We start from the raw sequence: 24,390 nt of genomic DNA on the forward strand, positions 1-24,390 counted from the left end.
TACTACTCTTAGAGCCGTAGTGCTGTCCGATCATCTTCTGATCAAGTGAGTGTATAGTCCCTTTCATAAACACGATAATAATACAAATATTGTTTGAATGTATTAAGTATATTGTTGTTTATATGAGTGAGTGTATAGTCCCTTTCATAAACACGATAATAATACAAGTATTGTTTGAATGTATTAAGTATATTGTTGTTTATATGTGTGAGTGTGTAGTTACTATCTTCTAACATATAAGTATTAAGCATTTGCTATGAAATATGTGTTATGTGTTTATATATTGTTGTTTATTTGAGATAAGCGTGGAATGGATGTTTTATATAGGTTTTAAATGAGTTAAACTGTATATGTATGTTATATCTACAAATATGTTGGGTAGAACATGGGTAGACGAATTAGTTAGTGTGTGATGACAGATGAGTTTGAGGATGAGACGAAAGACGAACCTTGGTAGCTATGGATTTAGTACCGTATAGACAAACGTTGGTAGCTATGGACTTAGTACCTACACTGGTAGCTATGGATTTAGTACTGTAAAGATAAACCTCGGTAGCTATGGATTTAGTACTGTATAGATGAACCTTGGTAGCTATGGATTTAGTACCGTATAGACAAACGTTGGTAGCTATGGACTTAGTACCTACACTGGTAGCTATGGATTTAGTACTGTAAAGATAAACCTCGGTAGCTATGGATTTAGTACTGTATAGATGAACCTTGGTAGCTATGGATTTAGTACCGTATAGACAAACGTTGGTAGCTATGGACTTAGTACCTACACTGGTAGCTATGGATTTAGTATTGTAAAGATAAACCTCGGTAGCTATGGAATTAGTGCTTTACGAAAGAACCTTGGCAGCTATTGTCTTAGTGCCTAATAAAGAATCCTGGCAGCTATTGTCTTAGTGCCTAATACGGAGTGAACGAATAGATGACTCTTAGGGTAGACCCTTAAGAGTAAGGAAGATAATGGGGATGGGTAATTGGAATGATCGTTTGATGATTGAATATATATATATATATATATATATATATATATATATATATATATATATATATATATATATATATATATATATATATATATATAAAGATATAATATTGTGGGTTGAAAACCCTATATGCTCACCAGGCTCCCAAGCCTGACCCACTCAGTTTTCTTTGTATTACAGGTTGTGGCACAAAAGCATAAGTTGGCTGACGTAACGAGAGATAAGGATTATAGGCCCGTAGTTATACTTAACTGTGTAAGGTCTATGTCGTTCTGTTTATGTTTTTGGTCTGTATTGAACATGACATCCCGAGATTTTGTTATATAATGAAAATACATTTCTTTAAAGAAATGATTTGATAAATTCTTATCATGTTTTGTTTTGGGAACAAATTCCGCAACTGTTTTCTGTAAAAGATTACTCTGATTTTAAAAACAAAGCATAAACAAATCGGTCTTTTCTGGCCGTGAAATTGGGGATGTCACAGTTGGTATCAGAGCATTAGTTTAAGCGAACTAGGAATTTGTAGGATTTCTAGACTTAAACTTAGAATGCTAAGCGATGATTGTGAGATGAGTGTCTACCATATTTTAAGACACAAACACTAGTTTATTTTAGGAATGATGCCTAAAATGCTTTTATGTGCTAAATGTTTTGTTTGATAGCTATATTGATGCTATTATTTGTTCGGATCTATGGTCTGTTGCCGACCGGATCTGGAAACCTTATGTGTTTAGGATTCTAAGCGTATGACTACGATATTAGAACTAGCATGTAAACGTTTCGGGGTGATAAGGAGATTTATACGTTTATCGTAATTAAAGCTTTCTTATCTTAAAATTCTCGCTTGGTACACCGAATGTCTGCTTGGGTGTACAAAGGGTCATGGTGAAGACTCGTAGAGAAATTGAGTAAATGGAGGAAATGAAAAAGGCTTATGATAGTGGATGACACATATCGAAAGATATCGTAAGAGTGGTATCTTGCCTTTAGAGTATGTCTTATGAAATAACAGTACGTTTAGAGGAGTACGACATGTCTGAAGTACACCTTCGATTGGCAGGATGATGGAGAGATTGGTGTAATTCTTGAGGTTGTCTCATCACCCGGCATTTCCATCACCAATCGAGTTGAAGTGGAATTGATGATTGAAGATACGCAATGAAGAAGTCCTAGTAGAGTCTAGGGAAATTGTTTATGATTATTTGGACACATTCGTATGTGTTAAATTGTTTTGTGATTTTAGGACTTGGGACTGCGAGACAATACTTGGGACGAGTATGAGTAGGTGTGAAAGGTAGTAGATGCATATACTACCGGAATTCAATGAAATTAAGAGAGATCATAGAGAGAGACTCACCAAAAATGCTCCAATTGTGACAAATTTTGCCAAACCAAGAATCGTTCTTCAAAAAATCACGTTGATCTTTGAAGACCCGCTCTGAATACAAATGTAGTGAATTATGAACATTGGTTTGGCATGCGGAATTAAAGATTGCACAATGAACATGGTGATTTGGGTGTTCAAGAGATGTATTGATTATGTATGGTGTTACACAAAAAGGGATCTAGATCTAGTCTACATAAATAACACACACTTACACACTCAACTTTTACACCTCTCAAGCACAACTCTACAAGTGGTATGAACCCACCTTATATAGAGGTGTTTACATGTCTCTCTCTCACTCTCTATCTCATGAGTCTAAAGGCTAATGCACCACATGCAAGTGGGTTTTACAAAAGTCAACACATTACAAAGTCAAACATGAATAACCTTGCACCCTAACAAGTTTTTCCCAAACACTGCATCTTTAATCCCTTAAGTCTTATGCTAAATCAATCTAGAAAACAGGAGTTACAACTCACCCCCACTTACATTAGATTTCACCCTCAAAATCATTCCTTACAACTTTCCCCATTACACCAACAGTTTCCGCCTGAACTGCCTGAATCTAAAACAGAACTGAGAACTCATCACGTACATACGACCACCTTCCATTACAATTGTTGAACCCATTCTTAGAAGAAATCACACGTCCTGATCAAACAACGAACATTATCACATTACACTTATCCAACCAATAGAAAGTCCAATGAATCTGCCCGAAATCTGAGAATCTTATATTGTGCCTGAGTTGCAGACAGACATAACCGACCAACCATATCCATAATGACTCTAATTCGCAACCTGAACCGACCAAAACCCCTATGACCCTGAATATTTCAATGATAACGGGGAAACAGAATCTAATCGACTACTGGTGTTATACCAACATATATATCACTACATGCTAACGAAAAATTCGCAGGTTTGATCTAACTGAGATCTTCCTGCTTTCATGTTGCCCAACCAAATAATTGGAATACAGAATCCCCAACCTATTGCTAAAGCCGACAATCTCACACACTCTCGCATGACGAGACTCCAAACAAGAGTCTAACTGACAAAGTCTATCCTAGCCTCCGCCAATACGGATCAAATATTCCTCCAATCCCAACAAAAACAACTTAACCAACCAACATACGAATAATAACCAATCTGTTTCACTCAAGGTGTATGCTACGGGCCAATTCGTAGCCTTACATCACATCTGGCCCCAAATCGGCCTATGACCTACCTCAATACTATGAATGTTGTGGTCCTCCCATAGTCTCACAACCATTCCTACGATGGTCTAACTCATCCTAGTGAATGCTACGAGCCAAATCATAGACCTACAACACTTCCACAACTGCTTATCAACCTAGTGAATTCTATGGGCCACCCTGTAGTTTTACAACACTTCCACAACTTCCTAACATCCTAGTGAATGATACGGGCCACCCCACAGTCTTACAACACTTCTATAAATTCCTACCACCCTAGTGAATGCTATGGGCAACCCCACAATCTTAGAACACTTCCACAACTTCATACCATCCTAGTGAATGCTACTGGTCACCCTGTAGTCTTAAAATACTTCCACAACTTCCATAGGCCCATCACGTGGTCTTGCTAACTATCCACAAGACTATCCAGCCAAAACCAACACAATCCGAAACTCCAACCTGGTAAACCCTAACAGGTATCCGAGTCATGCTTCGAAACTTAAAGCCTTCATCAGACAAAAACAGTCAGAGAGGTACGCACACAACCCTCAACCTGAAACTAGTTATTGAACCAAAATGTGCCACTGCCGATTCTCCACGTCCTTTAACGAGATAACCCGGATCCTCAACATTTGCATCCCTGATTATAACTGACCAACGAACATCATTACTTGCATAAGACTCGGCTCATACCACAACCAGAACTTGCCAGTTCTCCATAAGTCCTTGGTTATGAAATTCCAAGTTGACCCGCTCATGGAAATATTCCCACTAATCCCAAGTGATTCTCCCCCACTTGGAATCATCTACACCCTAACAACTTCATAGCCAACACATCTTGAGCTTGCAAGAATTAAGAATCCATAACCAATCAATCTAGGGTACACACATCCCAAAACCAAGATATACACTTGCTAAACTTGACAAAATATTGAAGTATCCCAAAGCACCGACCACTAATACATTTCTAAAATCTTCAAACAAACTCAACCGATGACGAAGGATGAATAACCCAACTATCGAGAATGGATAAATAGCCAATCCAAGGATCTACTTTATTCTAAACAAGACCTATGCGAAAACGCATCAACCATGCCCTAAATTTGGTTGATAGATCAACAACAGCTCTTCCCTTACGAAAGATAGTGATCGGTTGAGAACGCTAACCAACCCTTCAACTAACATTACACCTGAACAACACAAGCGCCTTTCACCCTAAATTTCAGTGTTCCAGCTAGGAAAAACTGTCCACAACAATATCTTCATGTAACAACTTCCAATGTGAGGACGACTTGCACATCCCTAAAGGCATGAACCTGAAAACAACTAGGTCTGCACTCGCGTTTTGACCAACCCTTCCTTATCCTGCAATCATGATGGATCTTTACAAATTCCAATTACAATAATCACATATCCCTATACTGCAACTTCGTCAGACCCAATGCACTGAAACCATCAAAACCAATCCAATTACTCATCTTCCAAGTAGAGCGCCCAATTCTATCCTACTTAAGGCTTACACTATCACTGATCGACATCTCCTAAGTCGAAGCCTAAAACTCGATCATCCATATATCCTCTAAACACGACTCTTGGTATGCAAAATGACATATGATAATCCATCAATAATAATAACCAGACAATCATAAGGAAATCCTGAATCTAAGGTGGTGACTTAAATACTCTTGAACATAACGTCTCATACACATAATCACATAATCATAAATAACAAAAGCATGAAAGAGAATGAATACGATACGACGAGTGGCAACCTCTGGCAGATCTCGGGTCTCCTCGTATTGAAACTGAAACGCTCGAATCCTCACCATTGGAGCCTCCATGTTGGCCTCAATCCTCTATGTGGTTGGATCAGGTTCCCTCACCGCTCCACTCGTCAGTCCAGGGAAGTCGGATTTCTTGTGGCCCACCTGGTTACAGTGAAAACAGATCGAACTCGATCCCTAGGGACAATCCCTACTGACATTACTTATCCCGCCACATTTGTAGCAGCCCATACCACTAGATCGATACACCTCATCGTGCAGTTTCCCATACTTGCCGTAATGGCCCCGACCTAACTGGCCTCTAGCTCGTGAATCGAAGGTATTGGGCTTCTTCAATGAGCCCTCTACCATCTGAACCGAAACTGGCCTCCGCTTCCTCAGAAGCTCCAAATCAATCTCCCGTTATGGGGCTCTAGCTATCATATCCTCCAAAGTCTTGCAACTTGACAGGCTAACAAACTCCCAAATATCATCGCACAACATGTCATGGTACCTTGTCTTCTTCATCTACTCATCCACAACATACTACGAAACCAGTAAAGTCCTCTCCTCGAACTTGGTGGTGATCTCGGCCACAGTCTCCGTCGTCTGACGAAGGTCCTGAAACTCTCTCTCTAATTGTTGCACCTCAATAGTTGGTACAAACTCCGCCCTGAACCTCACCATAAAGTCTGTCCAAGACATGTCCGCTACAGCCTCAACTCCCAAAGAATGAACAATCTCCTCCCACAAGTCACGGGCTCCATCCCTAGAAGGCAAGATGTAAATCCCACCTTCGATCCCTCAGGGCAGAAACTAGTCCGCTAAGCATTTTCCATGTCGACAATCCACCGCCTACTAGCAATATGGTCCTTCTTCGCAAAGAACTTTGGGGCTTCGCAAGCCTTGAACTCCCTAAAAGAGAGTTTGTGCCCATAACTGACCAGCTACAATCTCTACATGAAAATCCCCAAGTCGCTCATCCAACAGCTCCATGATCCCCTCCTTGATGGTACCAAGCATCACATGAGTCACATCTAAAATACCGTGGGAAATATCATACGTAACAAACTCACGTATCCTCTCTTCAATCGACTCAACACCAGAACATGAGCCTGAACGAAAACCAGAACCCCCTCCACGAGTGGTCATCAACATAAAAGATTCAACCCTACAACGGTTGGACTGAAACAAGAGTTGCACAATAGGGACAAGTCAATCATTCTAAAATTATTTAACCTTTGTAGCATGTAACCTAAAGTATACATTTAATATTTAACGTATATCAATATGTGTCCTATAAATAACAAAGCAAGCAACATTCGAGCAGTAGAACTCTATTGACCACAAAACAACAAAAGACATCCTTCCTAATAGGCATCTCTCCTAATAGGCATTCTATCATGCAACCCATAACGTATCCTTATGTTAGGTTCTAGCATGCAAAACATTCTATAACACATATAACATATCAATATGTATGGGTATTCTGGGAATCAGTTACTTGAGCTCGGCTGATTCCACACATGACACCCCATTCTTTGTAAAATATTTTTAGAAAAATTATTTTCTTTCAAAAAGATTACTAATTCCTCAGTTTGAGTTCATACACACCCAAGAGTGTGCCCGAATCCCACAAACCAAGGCTCTGATACCAACTTGTAACGTCCCAAAAAATACCAATAATAATTTTCATTTTTAAATCATTAAATCCATACAACCACTTGTTTCAAAACCAACCAGGGTAAAATACATCTTTTAAAAATCAGAGTAAAATAATAATAATCGGTGCAGAAAAGCCATCATGGGATGCTGTGCAGTCAGGCCGAACCCTTCCCTTTGAAACTGTAAGTACCTGAAAATGTTAAACCACAAAACCGTAAGCACAAAGCTTAATGAGTTCTCCAAAATACCACATACCATACATATGATAGGGAATGTTATGTGCCACCCAAAGTCTTACTGTCACTATAAGCCATGAGCCAATCATGGTCTTTTCTTGCCATACCAGGAGACAAATCCTGGTCTTACGTACAAGTTCCAAGACCCACATCCTACTCTTCCATGCAAGCATCACAAAGACAGCTAGCATCCTAAATATAACTGTTGGGGGCTGACCCTGGTCTTGCATATAATTGCCAGGTGCCACCGCCTAATCTTTCATACATATGTTTGGGGCCACCACCTGGTCTTCCATGCAAGTATCACATAGACAACTAGCATCCTACATAGTATAGTGAAAAGACTCACCTTGTTGACACAATCCGAAACTAACATCTCTCACAGCCAAAGAATGGGTGCTAAACACCTCCTAATAAACCACACAAGGTAAACCCTAAGTCTACCTTCTAAAAAAAGAAATTTGACCAAAAGTCAACCCATGCCAAAAGTTAACAGTCAAAGTCAAAGTAAAGGTAAAAAATTATAATAGGCAAGCCTCCATATCGTGGCCTCCTTGTGTCCACATAGTGATCACAAAATGCCAAAATTGCCGGGCTTATCCCCAGTCGCCACGTTGTGACGGCCAGATGCCACGTCGTGGGAGCTGAGCCTCAGCGGCTTAATGGATTAAGTTGTTTTCCTTCATCCTTAAGAGCTCCAAAGCATAGATCTTATTCTCCCTAATGCCTTGATGGATAAAGTTTCCAACTTTATCCATTAATACATCCTAATAATCCAAGACCTTTAAACCTAGGTCCTTAATGGCAACTTAAAGCATAAAGTCAACCATTAATCACTTAATCCTTAAAATATTAAATCCGTAGTTTCCAGAAGGGTTTCCTACCCCTAAAACACCATAAAAGTCCTTTCTTTATGGACATGCATGTCCCTTCCCAAATTAGGTCAAAATCATGAAGAAATTAACTCAAACTTGAGTATGAGACCAAAAACTCCAAGGAATTATAGATCTAGAACATATAATACCAAAAAGGACCTCAAGGATCCATAAAGTTGCCAACTTTATGGGATCCATTCTCCAAACTCCCACGACGTGAATAAAAGGGACAAATAACTTAGATTTATAAGCATGAAACCAAAAGGCTTGAATCTTGAACGCTTACTAAGGCCCAAAATATTCACAAGAGAATGATGATGAGGTTTCCTTGTTGGATCAACACACTAGAACAACTTCTTCTTCTTCTTCTCCAAGTTACCAAAAGCACTAAAATAAGCAAAGAATCACCAATAGGTATTAGGGTTAGGGTTTCCGAGGTTTGAGAGTGACGAAGGTTTAGAAATGAACCTTAAATATGATATTAGGGGTTTAAATACGAGAGGAACCCTAAAATAATGGTCTTGGGCCAGAACAGTTGCCATGTTGTGGCCATACTACCGCCACGTCATGGCACTCATCAGATGCATGCATTCTAAATAAGTTATGCCACGTCGTGGGCATCCAAGCACCACGTCGTGGCATGAAGTTTTTCCCAAAAACTCCATCTTTAATCCCTTAAGTCATAAGTTAAACCAATCTAGAACACATGTGTTACAATTACAATCTTTGTAATCGTCTTTTAATATTAACTCTAGTTTAAACGACACTTGTCATAATAGAGTATTAACTATTTTAACATGAAGTAATCTTTTTAACTAGAAACACTTATTTTTAAAATTATCACGTAATTATATAATATAAATATTTTAACAAATATTTAACCATAGCTGGTTCACACAATGCATGTTATCAAATACACATTTAACAAACATCTCAAATAATAAACATTTAATTTCACATATAAACTTTTAACAAATATTAACACTTTTTAATAATTACTAGTATTAAATTATGTTTATGAAAGTAACTATGCACTCACCTGATGTAGGTGGAAGACTCATGGGAAAATCAAATCATTGACTGACCCTTTAGATTTCCCTTTAAAACGACCTAAATACGAATATTATTAAGCCTTATTATTTGTTCGTATTTATAAAGTTTAATCATTATAAAATTTTCTCAGATTTATCAATAATCCCAAATGAAACACTAAGTTATATCTGATAAGAAACAACCAGGTAAGATCGTATTGGAGGTTGAATCTGTTTGGCATATAAAGATATATTGTTTGGAAAATTCACTTTAAACACCTCACTAATCTTAACTTGTCATCATTTTCTTATGTATATCAGTCAATATAACGACCGGTATTATTGGTAGATCTTATTTATAAGTTCATAATAACGATTATAAACATAAATATAAGTTATACTTAAAGCACGATAAGCATAACTCAACTTACATGTTGATTGATGAAAAATCGGACATTACGTGGGCATAACTTCCCGAAAGCTCTATTTCTCAGGGCTCTCTGACTCTCTAGAGCTTCACTACTAACACTTAAGGACTACTAAGATCGGGCCTCAGGACCTCGAGAGAATTTGAGGGAGATTGGGAACAGAATGAACACAAAATGAGCACGAAAAAGCAAGAATATATAGCAAATTCAGGGGGTGCGTCGTGCCCTGGATACGTGTCGACATCCCAGAGAAGCTGTGGAGGATAAGGGTGCTCCCTGATCTTTCCACTTGTCGTCCATCCAAAGGTACGTGTAAAAATCTCGTCTGCCGAATTTTAATTATTTTGTAAATTTTATAACTTTCGCGTACGAGCTCCATTTTCGACAGTCTCTATATCCACGTGTAGCTAACAACGAGTACTACAACTTTCATTTAGACTCCATCGGCTAATTTTCACTTTATTTTTCATTTTATGGTACGCGGAGGCTTGGTCTGTAAATAACGCTGCAAAAATCATAACTTCTTCATACGAAGTCAGATTTAGGCGTTCTTTATATCCATAGAATTGTTGGATAAGGTGTCTAAGTCCATAACTATATCTGCTATGTACTTGACCCGATTTGGCATGGTCCATTTGGGTTGTATGGCATCATGACAATTTGATAGACAAAATGAGGAAATGACACTTATGGTTTGTTAATATATTATAAGTTCTAATATATTAATATGAAATCATATTATTTAATTAGTATTGATCAAGAATTAATTTGGAATTAATTTTGTGATCAAAAGAGACTAATTAAATATATGGGGATTGATTGTGTAAATCATCCATACTTATATAGTGGGCTTATGATCCATGGTTCATTGGATTGGGCTAAAACCCATAGGGTGCTCCATGGATGCTCCATGGAGGTTAAAACCCATGGATCATGGAGGAAATGAAAAGCCATGTCAATTAGGGTTTACATGGTGTAACCCTACATGTGACACACTATAAAAGGAACCCCATATGGAGCAAAATCGGCCACTAAGACAAGAACAACGAGGGCTAGCCGATTTTGAGTGAAAGTGTTCTTCTCTCAAGTTATTCCAAGAGTTGTGGTGTTGTGTGAAACATTTGAGGCATCACATTTGGGGTGCTAGGCTCACAAGGTCTTAAGGAATCCAAATTACACGAAAGGTATGTCATTCTACTAGTTTTTATATTACAAGTACCCCATGCCATGCTAGTTAGGATGAGAACCTTGTAAAATTCTTATTTTCATGTATATAAGAGAAAACATAGATCCAAGGTTTCTAGGGTTGCATGTACACCATAGGAGTGTTAGAATGCTCAAAACCCTTCAGTGGTATCATAGACTAGGCTTGTTTTCATTATACTTTATGCAAACTGCTTGAAAAAGTCGAAATTATGCTAATTGTACAGTGAACTCGCCGAGTCCATGGGGGGACTCGACGAGTCCAAGTGAAAATTCATCCTACTCGTCGAGTAGGTACTTGCACTCGGCGAGTAGGAGGCCCTGTGTGCAGATTTTCGAGTTTTGCTGCTGGAAATGGACTAGAATCATTACCCTAAACTGTTTTGGACTTATAAAACCTGTTTTTGGTGTGGTATTGATTATGCTAATCCATTTTCAATGGTTATTATCAAATTTTCAAGTTTTATATATGTTTATATAATTCTTGAAATTGTTGATATGAATGTTCATACTTATGAGTTTTAGTAGATCATAGGAATTATTTGCAAATTGTTTGATGATGTAATTCTTGATCTAAATGTTATTAATGGAGTCCATAATTTGTCCTCAAGTTATGGATTACCAAAAGTCATTTCTTTAAAAGAGTCATTAAAGAACTCATAGGTTACCTAAAATGAAGAGTCTTATTTTATAGACCATTAAACTCATAAGTTATGAAGTTGAAAAGTTTTGAAGAGTTTCAAAACTTACCCTCAAGTTTTGGAACTTGTAAAGTCACTTTAGAAAACTTTAGTTTCAACCCTTAGAATTTTAAAAGTTAAAATTCAACCCTTATACTTTATAGTATTATAAGTTAATAATATATATATATATATATATATATATATATGTATATATATATATATATATATATATATATATATATATAAGATCAAGTCAATCTTACCGTTAGTAGGCTTCATTCACGAAGCCGGTCTATAAGAGGGGTATAAGGTTGTTGCCTATAAAATGGCAGCTTAATGGGTGTCCACTCTCACCCACCGCTTCCTTGACTGGTGGAGGGTCGTTAGCCGAACGGGTAGGACAAAGACTATAATTCTCATTAAAAGTATAATGATAAATATAAAGTAACTAAACCTTTTATAAATTCCCAATCTTAGTTATTTTAGGAAAAATGTGAAATTGGTGCTAACCCATGAAATTACACTTTGTACCTTACCAAGTCGTTGGTGGAGCGTGTGTGGGTAACAGGCACACTAACATGGACTAGTAAGAGTGACAAAGGGTGACTTAATGTTTATCATAGATCGGTGGAACACGTGTGGGTAACCGACACATTGATTAGGTGATAAAGATTAAGGGTACCAAGTTAACTTGCATGATTATTCACACCTTGTTTGTGATCCTCGGCATCCCAGTCACAAACCTGAAAGGGCACAATCGAGATTTAAACATGCCATTGAATTGTTCAATGAATCTCAAAAAGATCTAGGAGTTTCATTCCAATTAAAACCTAATACTTCTTAAGTTTTTCATGGTGGAAATTGGTGAATCGTCATTCACCTACCTTCAAATTTTTGATGGCTTGGATTACGGCATCCCTCTTCTAAGTTATAAAATATTGTGTTGGGTCCTAGCCTTAATATTACATTTGGGTGTCTTATTAAGGACTCTTTATCTAATCTAAACTTGTTTTTCTTCCTTTTCAGATGTCTTCCAACAATGCTTCTGGCTCGAACCCTACCGGCTCCTTCTCTCTCATGAACCTTTGTGGGAGAGTCATCTTTAATGGGACTAATTTCAATGATTGGATTAGGAACATAAGGATGGTCACTCGCTATGAGGACAAAGAATATGTCCTCAACAAGGAGCTGAAGGAACTTGATGAGTCTTCTGCTACTCCACAGGAGATCGCTGACTTTAGGACTCATGAGATAGATGCCACCAAGGTGGCATGCATCATGATGGCCACAATGACAGCTGAACTCCAAAAGTCCTATGAGAACTTTTACCCTTTTCAGATGCACCAGGACCTGATGGAAAGATAACATCAGAGTGCTCGTCAAGAGCGGTATGAAATCATCTCTTCCATGATAACAACCCGAATGAAGGATGGTGAACCCATCATGGGCCACATGTAGAAAATGCAAAGGTTTGTGGACCGTTTGCTGAAGTTAAATGTGAACTTCCCGGAGGAGCTGGCTATTGATATCATATTGCACTCCTTACCTCCCTGTTATGATCAGTTCCGCATGACCTATCATATGAACAAGGAGGAGGTTACACATAGCAAACTTCAAGGGCTTTTGAAGACTGTTGAATCTGGTCTTAAAGGCAAATCGGTTGTTACCACTCCTACTCCTACCGCCGCCCCTGTTCTGGCAATCGGGCATGGTAAAGGGAAAAAGAGGAAGACCCCTTCGAAGGGTACCAAGGGAAAGTCTCTTGAAGGCTCCTCATCGAGTGGAACCAAATGTGGTTCTGCTACTCCCTCTTCCAATCCAAAAGATGCTCAATGCTTCTACTGTCAGGAAAAGGGGCACTGGAAGCGAAGCTGCCCCAAGTACTTGCAGGATCTAAAGGATGGGAAAGTAAACCCCACCCACACAGGTATTTACTCTATATTGTCTAATAATTCACCATATACTAATTCTTGGGTCCTTGATACAGGGTGTGGAATTCACATTTGTTCTGATTTGCAGGGCCTAAAAAGAAGTGAGGATGTGGAGTACGGGAAGATAAACTTGATCATGGGGAATAGGAAAGTTTCACCTGTCACCAATATTGGAGTTTATTTTTTATTGCTTAGTAGTGGATTAGTATTAGATTTGAATAAATGCTGTTACTCGTCTGAAATGGCGAGAAATATTATTTCTTTTCATGGTTTGTATAAACAAGGATTTACTTTTTCATTTGATGATGAATGTGGTGGTATTAATGCTTTTCATAATGGTGTTTTTTATTTTAAAGCATTACCTTGTGATGGTGTATATGAAACTGTGTCGATTGTATACAACTTAGGAAATAATGTATTGCATATCGATTCTTCCACTAGTTTGGATAAAGCATCCTTGTGGCATTGTCGTCTTGGACATGTCAACAAGAAGCGCATAGGCCAACTCCAAAAGGTTGGAGTCTTGGAGTCATTTTACTTAAAATCAGATGATAGTTGTGAATCTTGTTTACTTGGAAAAATGACAAAGTCACCCTTCACCGGTACTTGTGCTAAGGGTGAAGGTTTGTTGGACCTGGTACACACAGATGTGTGTGGGCCCTTCAGAACCGCCACAAGGGATGCTAACTGCTTCTATGTGACTTTTACTGATGATTATAGTAGATATGGCTATGTCTACTTAATCAAGCATAAGTCAGAAACCTTTGAGAGATTCAGAGAGTTTAAAAAGGAAGTGGAGAATCAGCTGGGCAGGAACATTAAGATGCTTCGATCCGATCGAGGAGTAGAGTATCTTAGTACAGAGTTCCTTAACTATCTTAAGGAATGTGGAATTGTTTCACAGTTGACACCTCCTAGGACACCACAGCTGAATGGTGTGGATGAGAGGCGCAATCGAACCTTATTGGATATGGTTCGTTCCATGATGAGTCGAGCTTCGTTAGCAATCTCATTCTGGGGGTATGCCTTAGAGACTGCCGCCCATATCCTTAATCTAGTCCCTACCAAGAAGGTTGCCAAAACACCTCACGAGATGTGGACTAGGAAAGTTCCCAATTTAGACCACATCAAGATTTGGGGTTGCGAGGCTTTCGTGAAACGTGAAATTCAGGACAAGCTCGAACCTCGTAGTGAGCAGTGTATTTTCATCGGCTACCCACATAAATCCTTTGGTTACCTTTTCTACAGACCCAGTGAGAATGTGGTCTTTGTGGCAAGAAGAGGAGTCTTTCGTGAGAGAGAATTCATAAGCCAAGGAAACAGTGGGAGACAAATTGACCTTGAAGAAATTCAAGAGTCAAGCGGTGAAGGAACCTCTAACACTAGCAGTTAACCTGAGGAGAAAACTCCTGTTGAGCCGATAGATGAGTCTGTGCCTCTGAGGCGTTCCACAAGAGTTAGGAATCCACCTGAGCATTACTATGGTTTCCATATTACTGCGGAAGGTGATGCATTTATCAGTGATAGTACACTGGTAAATTTGGATGAGCCTAACAACTTTAAGGAAGCCATGGCAGGCCCTGAGTCCACCAAATGGAAAGAGGCTATGGACAGTGAGATTCAGTCCATGTATGACAATCAAGTTTAGAACTCGGTTGACAATGTACCGGGTCGCAAGACAGTCGGGTGCAAATGGATCTTCAAGAAGAAGATCGACATGGATGGGAAGGTACACACTTATAAGGTGCGACTGGTTGCGAAGGGCTTTACTCAAACTCTGGGAGTTGACTATGATGATACCTTCTCACCAGTAGCAAAGATTAAGTCTATTAGGGTTATGCTAGCCATTGTTGCATTTCATGATTATGAAATATGGCAAATGGATGTCAAAACCGCTTTCCTTAATGGAAAGTTGGCTGAGGATGTTTACATGAGTCAGCCAGAGGGTTTTGTCGATGCAAAGTACCCTAATAGGGTGTGTAAGCTTGAGAAATCCATCTATGGGCTAAAACAAGCATCTCGCAGATGGAACCTTTGTTTCGATGAGAAAGTCAAAGAGTTTGGCTTTTCGAGGAGCAAAGATGAGTCCTGTGTGTATGTTAAGGCTAGTGGGAGTGTAGTTAGCTTTTTGGTATTGTATGTGGATGACATACTACTCATAGGAAATGACATCCCAACCCTACAGGAGGTTAAATCCTGACTTGGGAAGTGTTTCTCTATGAAGGACCTTGGGGAAGCTGCCTATATCCTAGGGATAAGGATATTGAGAAACATGAGTAAGAGACTAATTGGACTTAGTCAAAGTACCTACTTGGATAAGGTCCTGAATAGGTTCAGCATGCAGGATTCCAAGAAGGGGGATTTACCGATCCAGAGTAATGCCAAACTGAGTAAGACTCAGAGCCCGAGTACAGAGGTTGAGATAGCTGAAATGAGTTGAGTACCGTATGCTTCCGCTGTAGGCTTGATCATGTATGCTATGACTTGTACTCGTCCTGATGTGGGTTTTGCTTTGAGCATGGTCAACAGATATCAGGGGAATCCAGGCAAGGCTCACTGGACTGCGGTAAAGAACATTCTCAAGTACCTGCGGAGGACCAAGGACTAGGTTCTTACCCTCGGTGGGAGTGATGACTTGAGAGTAGTAGGGTACAGCGATGCTAGCTTTCAGACTAATAGGGATAATTTCCGCTCTCAGTCAGGTTGGGTCTTTACCCTAAATGGAGGAGCAATTACTTGGAAAAGTTCCAAGAAGGAGACAGTAGCTGATCCAACGTGCGAATCAGAGTACATAGCAGCAAGCGAAGCGGCGAAGGAGGCGATATGGATGAAGAACTTCATTGGAGACCTTGGAGTTGTACCAGCTATAAAGGAGCCTATGGAGATTTTATGTGATAGTGAAAGTGCAGTTGCCTTAGCCAAGGAACCAAGGGATCATGGCAGATCCAGACACATTTCGACAGAAAATACCACTTCATTAGACATCGAATAGAAGAAGGAATCCTCATGGCAAAGAAGGTATCATCAGATGAGAACCCATCTGATCCCCTCACGAAGGGACTGTGTAGGGTTAATCATTTGCATCATGCGAGGCGCATCGGGCTGAAGGATAATATTAGTTTTACTGATTAGATAGTTATTTCTGAAATTTGTAAAGTGTAATTGACAATTGATGATTAAATAAAAGTTGTTATTTATTTATGAGTAAAGTGTTACTATCTTGTGTCAATCGTTTACTATTATTTCATTTTGCATGTTTTGACTTCTAGAATAATTATGTTATGGTATATCATATTATTTGAACCATCCACAGTCAATCATACTTTGGAAGTAGGTATTGAGGCAAGACTGTCATGAACGGGTCTGTAGTTTGTCTGGGACAAAGGGGCTACAGTGTTCATGAGTACTCCTGGAATTGGGATTCGAGTATTGGATTCAACCCACACTCACTTGCATCACTTCATGGAATTTATCTCGAGTGACCGTGAGACGGTAATATCATATAAATCTTCAAACCTAGAGATATGAGTTGTTAACCATGAGTTGGTTATACATTGATTGTACGAAAACGCATCGGTAACTCGATGTTATAAAACGTGCTTTCGTGTATGATTCAACAAGTAGTTAGTACAAGCATATGAGTCAAATTTTATCTGTTCCTTCTAGTCCTTGGAGGATTAGAAGCGATATATGGGCCCCTCGATGATTTTGTTTTGACTTATGTGCCGGGCCCAGTTAGAACTAAATTGATGTGTTCGATTAAGTTCTATGTCAAACAAATCGGAAATCGGGAAACAAACTGCTGGACAATAAGTACGACATTGTTCCATGTATTTGTCCGGATGATATCTTGAGATCAGAGGATTATATGATCACTTATCTTAAATGGCAAGTCATCTTAGTTCCGCGAGACTTTGAAAGAGCTATGATTGCTGGTCGGATCCTGAAGCCATACTTGCAGCTATAGTTATTAGACTTATCCAAGTGGGAGACTGTTGGATAAGGTGTCTAAGTCCATAACTATATCTGGTATGTACTTGACCCGATTTGGCATGGTCCATTTGGGTTGCATGGCATCATGACAATTTGATAGACAAAATGAGGAAAGGACACTTATGGTTTGTTAATATATTATAAGTTCTAATATATTAATATGAAATCATATTATTTAATTAGTATTGATAAAGAATTAATTTGGAATTAATTTTGTGATCAAAAGAAACTAATTAAATATATAAGGATTGATTGTGTAAATCATCCATACTTATATAATGGGCTTATGATCCATGGTTCATTGGATTGGGCTAAAACCCATAGGGTGCTCCATGGATGCTCCATGGAGGTTAAAACCCATGGATCATGGAGGAAATGAAAAGCCATGTCAATTAGGGTTTACATGGTGTAACCCTACATGTGACACACTATAAAAGGAACCCCATATGGAGCAAAATCGGCCACTAAGACAAGAACAAGGAGGGCTAGCCGATTTTGAGTGAAAGTGTTCTTCTCTCAAGTTATTCCAAGAGTTGTGGTGTTGTGTGAAACATTTGAGGCATCACATTTCGCGTGCTAGGCTCACAAGGTCTTAAGGAATCCAAACTACAAGAAAGGTATGTCATTCTACTAGTTTTTATATTACAAGTACCCCATGTCATGCTAGTTAGGATGAGAACCTTGGAAAATTCTTATTTGCATGTATATTAGAGAAAACATAGATCCAAGGTTTCTAGGGTTGCATGTACACCATAAGAGTGTTAGAATGCTCAAAACCCTTCAAGAATCACCGTCACGAATACTACAACTTTCTATAAGATTATTTATCCAAAATAGTCTTTTATTTTTAATGTTTATTTTATCGTTTAAATGATAATTCAATATTCAGGTTTTCTACAAATATTATTCATCATAATATTTGTTCACTTAATGTGTACACGATAATTATTTATTATTACATAACACATAAAAATAACACTTATTTTAATTAAGGATTTTAATTTTTCGATAAAATGTATAATTACTACGATTATACTCTCAACGTCTAGCCCAAAATTGCGGGTGTTACACCAATTCCACAATATTTTAATGATAATAAATGGTATAATAATCCTGCAAAACCAACTGTTATCAATAATATGGATATATCATATGACATAGATATCTATAATACAATCTACCCTTACTTACCCATCCCGTCGATCCTCGTATACTAATCCTATAGCAATGATCTTATGAGATTTATCATGATGGATGACTGTAAGCAACAAGTTGACTATACTCCTTCGGGGATTCCCAGGGAGCAAACATAAGTCAATAAAGGCAACCATGCGGGGATATAGTACTTGAATGAACACACAATCCTTTTCCATGGATAACTATAATTTAACAACTACAAGCTTTGAGTCTACTGGCATTCCACATGATAGTTTAGTCAGTAGTCAACATACCCACCGGTTGTCCGATACAGATACACCATTTCTGGCTATCTAAAAATGGAGGAATACTAGTATAGTACTCTGGTATGTAATTCGTACTCATAAAAGTCACCATGCACTCACTTGGTTAAAGGTGGAAGATTCGTTAAAGGTGACCATGCACTTACTTGGTTAAAGGTGGAAGATTCGTTAAAAAAGTGACCATGCACTCACTTGGTTAAAGGTGGAAGATTCATTGGAAATTTAGCTCCTCGTCTAACACTTCAGCTTTCCCTTTTTAAACGACCTAAATATAAATATTACTAAGCTTCAGTATTTATTCATATTTATAAGGTTATATTAACTATTTCCGTTCTTTTCATTTTTGAAGGATATTTCACTAGTTTGAATTTTCTTTTTGACATCGTTCCGACGAGGGCTATCTAACAATAGGTGTGGGGAAAAGTCGAAATGAGTTTCGATGAAAATGTTTTTGGGTGAAATTTGTTCGAATCTGCGATGCGGTTCCTATTTGCATCGCGATCCGCTACACAGTAAAAAACGACACCGTGGCGCGATAAGTATAACTCCACAACGTGGCGACATAGATCAGATAATATCTGAGAACCCTAATTCACTTTTCACTTTTCACTTTTTACCTTCTCTCTTAAAATCCTTTCTCTGCGACGCTATTGTTATCCAACTCCGAAATTTGCCCGAAGACTTTGGTTTTTCTTGAGTTTTCTTGTTTAGTTAATACCACATGTATGAATGTTAATCCCTAATCTATTTCTTTATGCTTGGTATTTGACGATTTGGGGATATCCTTGATAGTTTTTCAAAAGTTAGGGTTTTAGTCGATTCTTGTTTATATGGTATCATTGATTAGGGGTTATTTGTCACAATAAATGTGTTTAACAGGCCTAGATACTATTTGAAACGAAAAATCCATTGATTATTTGGAGCATGCTTGGGTATTTACAGTGATGATGACATTCACAACCTGAAATTTGTGTCTTTCTTATAGGGTACACTTCGGGGACCGCTATAACCATTTATTTACCATGAAGTTTGGGCATTATTCACGAATGAGGTATACAACTTGAGAAGTTTGGTTGAGAGTTCGATCAGATCGATGGTTCATCGTTTCATACATCGCCTAATTTCATACTGCATTAATCACAAAAATGGTTGGGAGAAAGTACCAAATATTGATCTCTTTTATCTATGGAGTATTATCACATCGGATGCTTTTCGCAATATTCCATATGTGTTGGCGAAATTTCTGTCCAAAAGAGTTATTCAGACTTGGAACTGGAGTTCTATTTATGTAGGACAATTTGTGACCAAGTTGGCTACGTCCTACAGGGTTTTGACACCCAAGACTCTACACACACTTACACGATTTGATGTACGAACCCTTCAGATTAGGCAACATGAAGCAATGACTATTGTTGAGCGAGTAGCGGGAGGACATGGTATTCCAGCCGACAAACCCGCTGCGCCATTGGAAGATGATGAGTCAGATCCGAAACTGCGGCCTCAACGAAATTTGAGGAGAAGATTTGATGCGCCAACTCAATAGCCACCTCGAGATATGCCCATGGGTGGAGGACCTACTTGTGATTATATGTTGGTGGCTTATTTAGATAGGATGTACATGAACATGAATTGGATAGGTGGGACAATGGAGCACATGTTACAACACTTTGGCATTGCACAGCCACCAACTTTGAGCAATCAATACCCATATTTTCCGTCTTGGAGTGAGATGTGGCCACCTATAGATGATGGAGCAGGAACTTCGGGTGGACGTGATGAAGATGACGAGTGAAGTTATCCTTTTATTTTATGCTTTTAAGTGTTTGGTTTGGTTTGTTTTAGACTATTTTTATTTTGTTTGTTTTGGTGTGTTTTTAGTTTTTATTTTTGGATTTGTAATCAAATGCTTTCCTTTTTATTACTCTTCATTTTGATTTTGATCTCGCAAAATCTATAATAGAAAGTTGGCAGTAAGTTTAGCTATTAGGCCAAGAGAAGAGTCCGTTGAGATTACCGAGAGGCGTGGAAAACAAGTGAGGGGTACAATGTTCGTTTAGAAGAGGACTTTAAGCGAAAAAGTGGCTTTACAGCCTTAATGTTGGGAGGATGAAGTATCCTAGATGAGTATATTGTGTTATTCTGACACATAACGCTTGTGTTATTTTTCTGCAAAGTTTCGAGAAATCTATGACAACGCGACGCGGTATCACCTATGCCACGTCACGAAACATATTTCAGTTGCGACAGATCCCAGAGCAAACCTTGGCACCACGCCATGGTCATCAGAATGTCGCGACGCGGTGAAGTACATTGATATTTTATACACTTTGGTGCATCGCGAACCAAAATCCGTTTCTTGGTATATTTTTTCGACACTATCTGTAGTAGTTTAGTCCAGTTTCCAACTATTATTTGAGATGTCCATGCACGCCCACAACAATCATTTCGATCTCGGCACTACTACCCAGGGGGATTTGTTCCTTTTATCAGTTTTTTTAGCTTTTATGTGCTTCTATTTGTTTTATGCATACAATGAGGGAATTGTATGAAATAAGTGGGGGATAGGGGGTCGAAAAAGGATAACAAGCATGCTCGATTTTGAAAAATTATTATTATTATTATTATAGATTGATAAAAAGAATTGAAAATAGACTTGAAAAAAATGGTCTAAAAGTTTAAAATCTAAAAAAGTTTAAAATTTTTCTTTTGATATAATTGCGTTAGATATAAGGTTGCTAGTGTTGTGTGAGATAATTCGATGCAAATTTTAAGATTCAGTTGAACCTATATGTTATAATATTTTTGTTCTAGTGAAATCATGAGACAAAAACGTGAACTTGTGTAGTTTGAGGGACATAAAAAGTTTTGCATCGTGTATTGAAATATATCAAGGAAAATTTATGTAGTCATTGCACTTTAGACTATTATCTTTAGCCAGTAAATGTTGATGTTAGTTTCTCAAGCTTAAGCATATGTTTTTCTTTTAGGTTTTTAGTTGAGAAAAAAAGTGAATTATGAAAAGAAAAAAAAGTGAAAAAGTGGTGAAGAAAAAAAAAAGAGAGAGAAAAGATGAAAAAAAAGTTGTCAAAAATTGTCCAGTAAATAAGAGTTTGCAAAGTATGAATATCATGAGAAAGTGAAAAAATAAGACAAATTGCCAAAAGCCAAAGGCTTAGTGAGTTAAGTTGTAGTTTTTATTTCTAGGTTATTTTTATCATATGTATTCTTGAAAATTTAATAAAAAATACCTTGAGGTTAAGAAAATCTTATGAGGATGTATTCAGAGGGATGCAGAAATGAATGTCGTTCAAAATAAGTGGGGGGAACGTTATGAAGATTGTGAGTATTTAGAACTTGGGAAGTAATTAGGATTTTAGACACAAACATATGCATTGAGGTAAAACGTAATTGGTGAATTTAATTTGGGTTATTCTATGTGATATTGGTGGGCAAAGTTTTGATGTATGATATTGAAATGGAATGACAATAAAAATCAGTTTTGCTTGGGGACAATCAAAAGACAAATGTGAGATATTTTGATATCGCCATATATTTTATGCGGTATATTTGTGTTTTTAGCTACATTCTAGTCATTTATAAATATATTTGGTACTTATAATGTTAAAAATCTATTTTGTAGCAGGAAAGACACTCTCACAAGAAAATGAGCTAAATGTCGAACCGGATGCTGGAAAAACTAAATATGTGCTTTAAGGAGATCACCACGGCGCGATAATCTACTTACCATGGCGCAGTGACGTGTCAAGGCAGTTAGCTTCCACATTGAAGTGTATGGTTTCTTGGAGGTTACGTTAAGGAAATGATTATGTGGCGTGGTATTCACTTCACCGCGACATTATGACGTATAATATGACAACTCTATAATTACTATTCTAAATCATTCTGGAAAGAGAGCTACGATTTTTGCTACCAATTGTGATAAAAGATCCCTTAAAAACCCTAATAAGGCTAGATATCGATTGAAGAACAAGATTTGAAGAGACCACGACACGAAGAACATGTTAATCATTCAATTTGCTTACCTAAACATGTTTAGTGAAGACAAACCTTGATACTATGTGTTGATTTCGATAATATTGGATTATTTAACTTGGTTTTTACTAGTGTTTGATAGATCGTTTACCTAGCATGTTAAAGTACTGATTTTTATCACCTATCTATGAGTTATGTGTAGTTAGATGACCATTCTAGTTACATTAAATTGATATTTAACTATTTATGATCAGTAAATTGTTAGATCTAGAGATTGAGCCAATCCGATGGTTAGGTAATATTAATTAGTAATTTTAATTGTGTTAGAGAGCATTATATATCCATGCTATATGCTTGATTGATTGTTTTGATCGTAGATAGGAAATCGTTAGATTATATCATTCATAGTCCGAATATTTACTTAAGCAATTGTGTGTTCATTAATTACATGATCATTAGATTAACCGTTCAGTAATTATTAGCGTTAGGAAATCCAAACAAGATGACTAGTCACATTAGAATTTGGTAACCAAGTAAATAGTCCATTGCATCGTTAAAGAAATCAACCATAGGAAAAAGGTGAATTGAAGCTAAATGAAAATACTCTTTTATCTTGATTTAAATCGTTATCTGTTTTTGTTTGCTTTTGTTTAAGTAATAGTTGTTAATTTAATTGTTTTAAGTTGATGCTATAAGTTTCTAAACTTGTAAAATCGGAAAAATCCCCCCAATTTATAGTATTTTTCTAGTTTAATTAGTAGCAATAGTTTTTATTGAAATCATACCCATTCCCCTAGTGTTCGATAACACGTACTTGCCATTCCTATACTATTATACGAATATGTACACTTGCCTAGTTGTGTAGTAAGCTAGTTGTGTTTAAGTGCATGTGTAAATATCAAAACTAGTAGTAGTAAAATACACCTTAATTATCAAGTTAGAAAGGTCATTGGATTCTATTTTTTCCTTTATAACCAACTCCAATATCGATATTAAGCAATACAAAATTGTAAAAAGACATAACTAAAATAAGTAAGATTTTACTATCAAAAGAACTCATTAAAATTGTTGTAATAAACATGATTTAGGAAGGAAAAGAATATCAAATTGAGTCTTTATAAAAACTTTAAGAAAGTTAGCATACAACTTGAAAAAACCATATATATCGTCTTGGTTGTACAACATGAAAACGCATCATACACACAAACTTTGATACACACACATACTTGGATACATACAGACAACATACCTTGAAATATCATTTTATTTTTGGTTGTTTGATAATTTTAGCATCCTACTTTCATTTCTTTTAAAATGTATAAATAAAATGAAATTGCAGCTTTGTAACAACTACAAAATTGGTCCTTGTTAAGTGACATTTACAAAAATGGTCCATGTTTTATAATTAATAGTCTCTATTTAATGAATTTTATGAAAATAGTTACTATAACACAATCAGATACACACATATACTACACACATAAACACTAACATACGCACACACTGCTTGTATTTGGTAAGGATCACCTAAAAATCAAAGTT

The sequence above is a fragment of the Lactuca virosa genome, chromosome 9, assembly GCF_052849685.1.
Source record: "Lactuca virosa cultivar CGN04683 chromosome 9, Lactuca_virosa_CGN04683_v6, whole genome shotgun sequence".
NCBI classification, from domain to species: domain Eukaryota; kingdom Viridiplantae; phylum Streptophyta; class Magnoliopsida; order Asterales; family Asteraceae; genus Lactuca; species Lactuca virosa.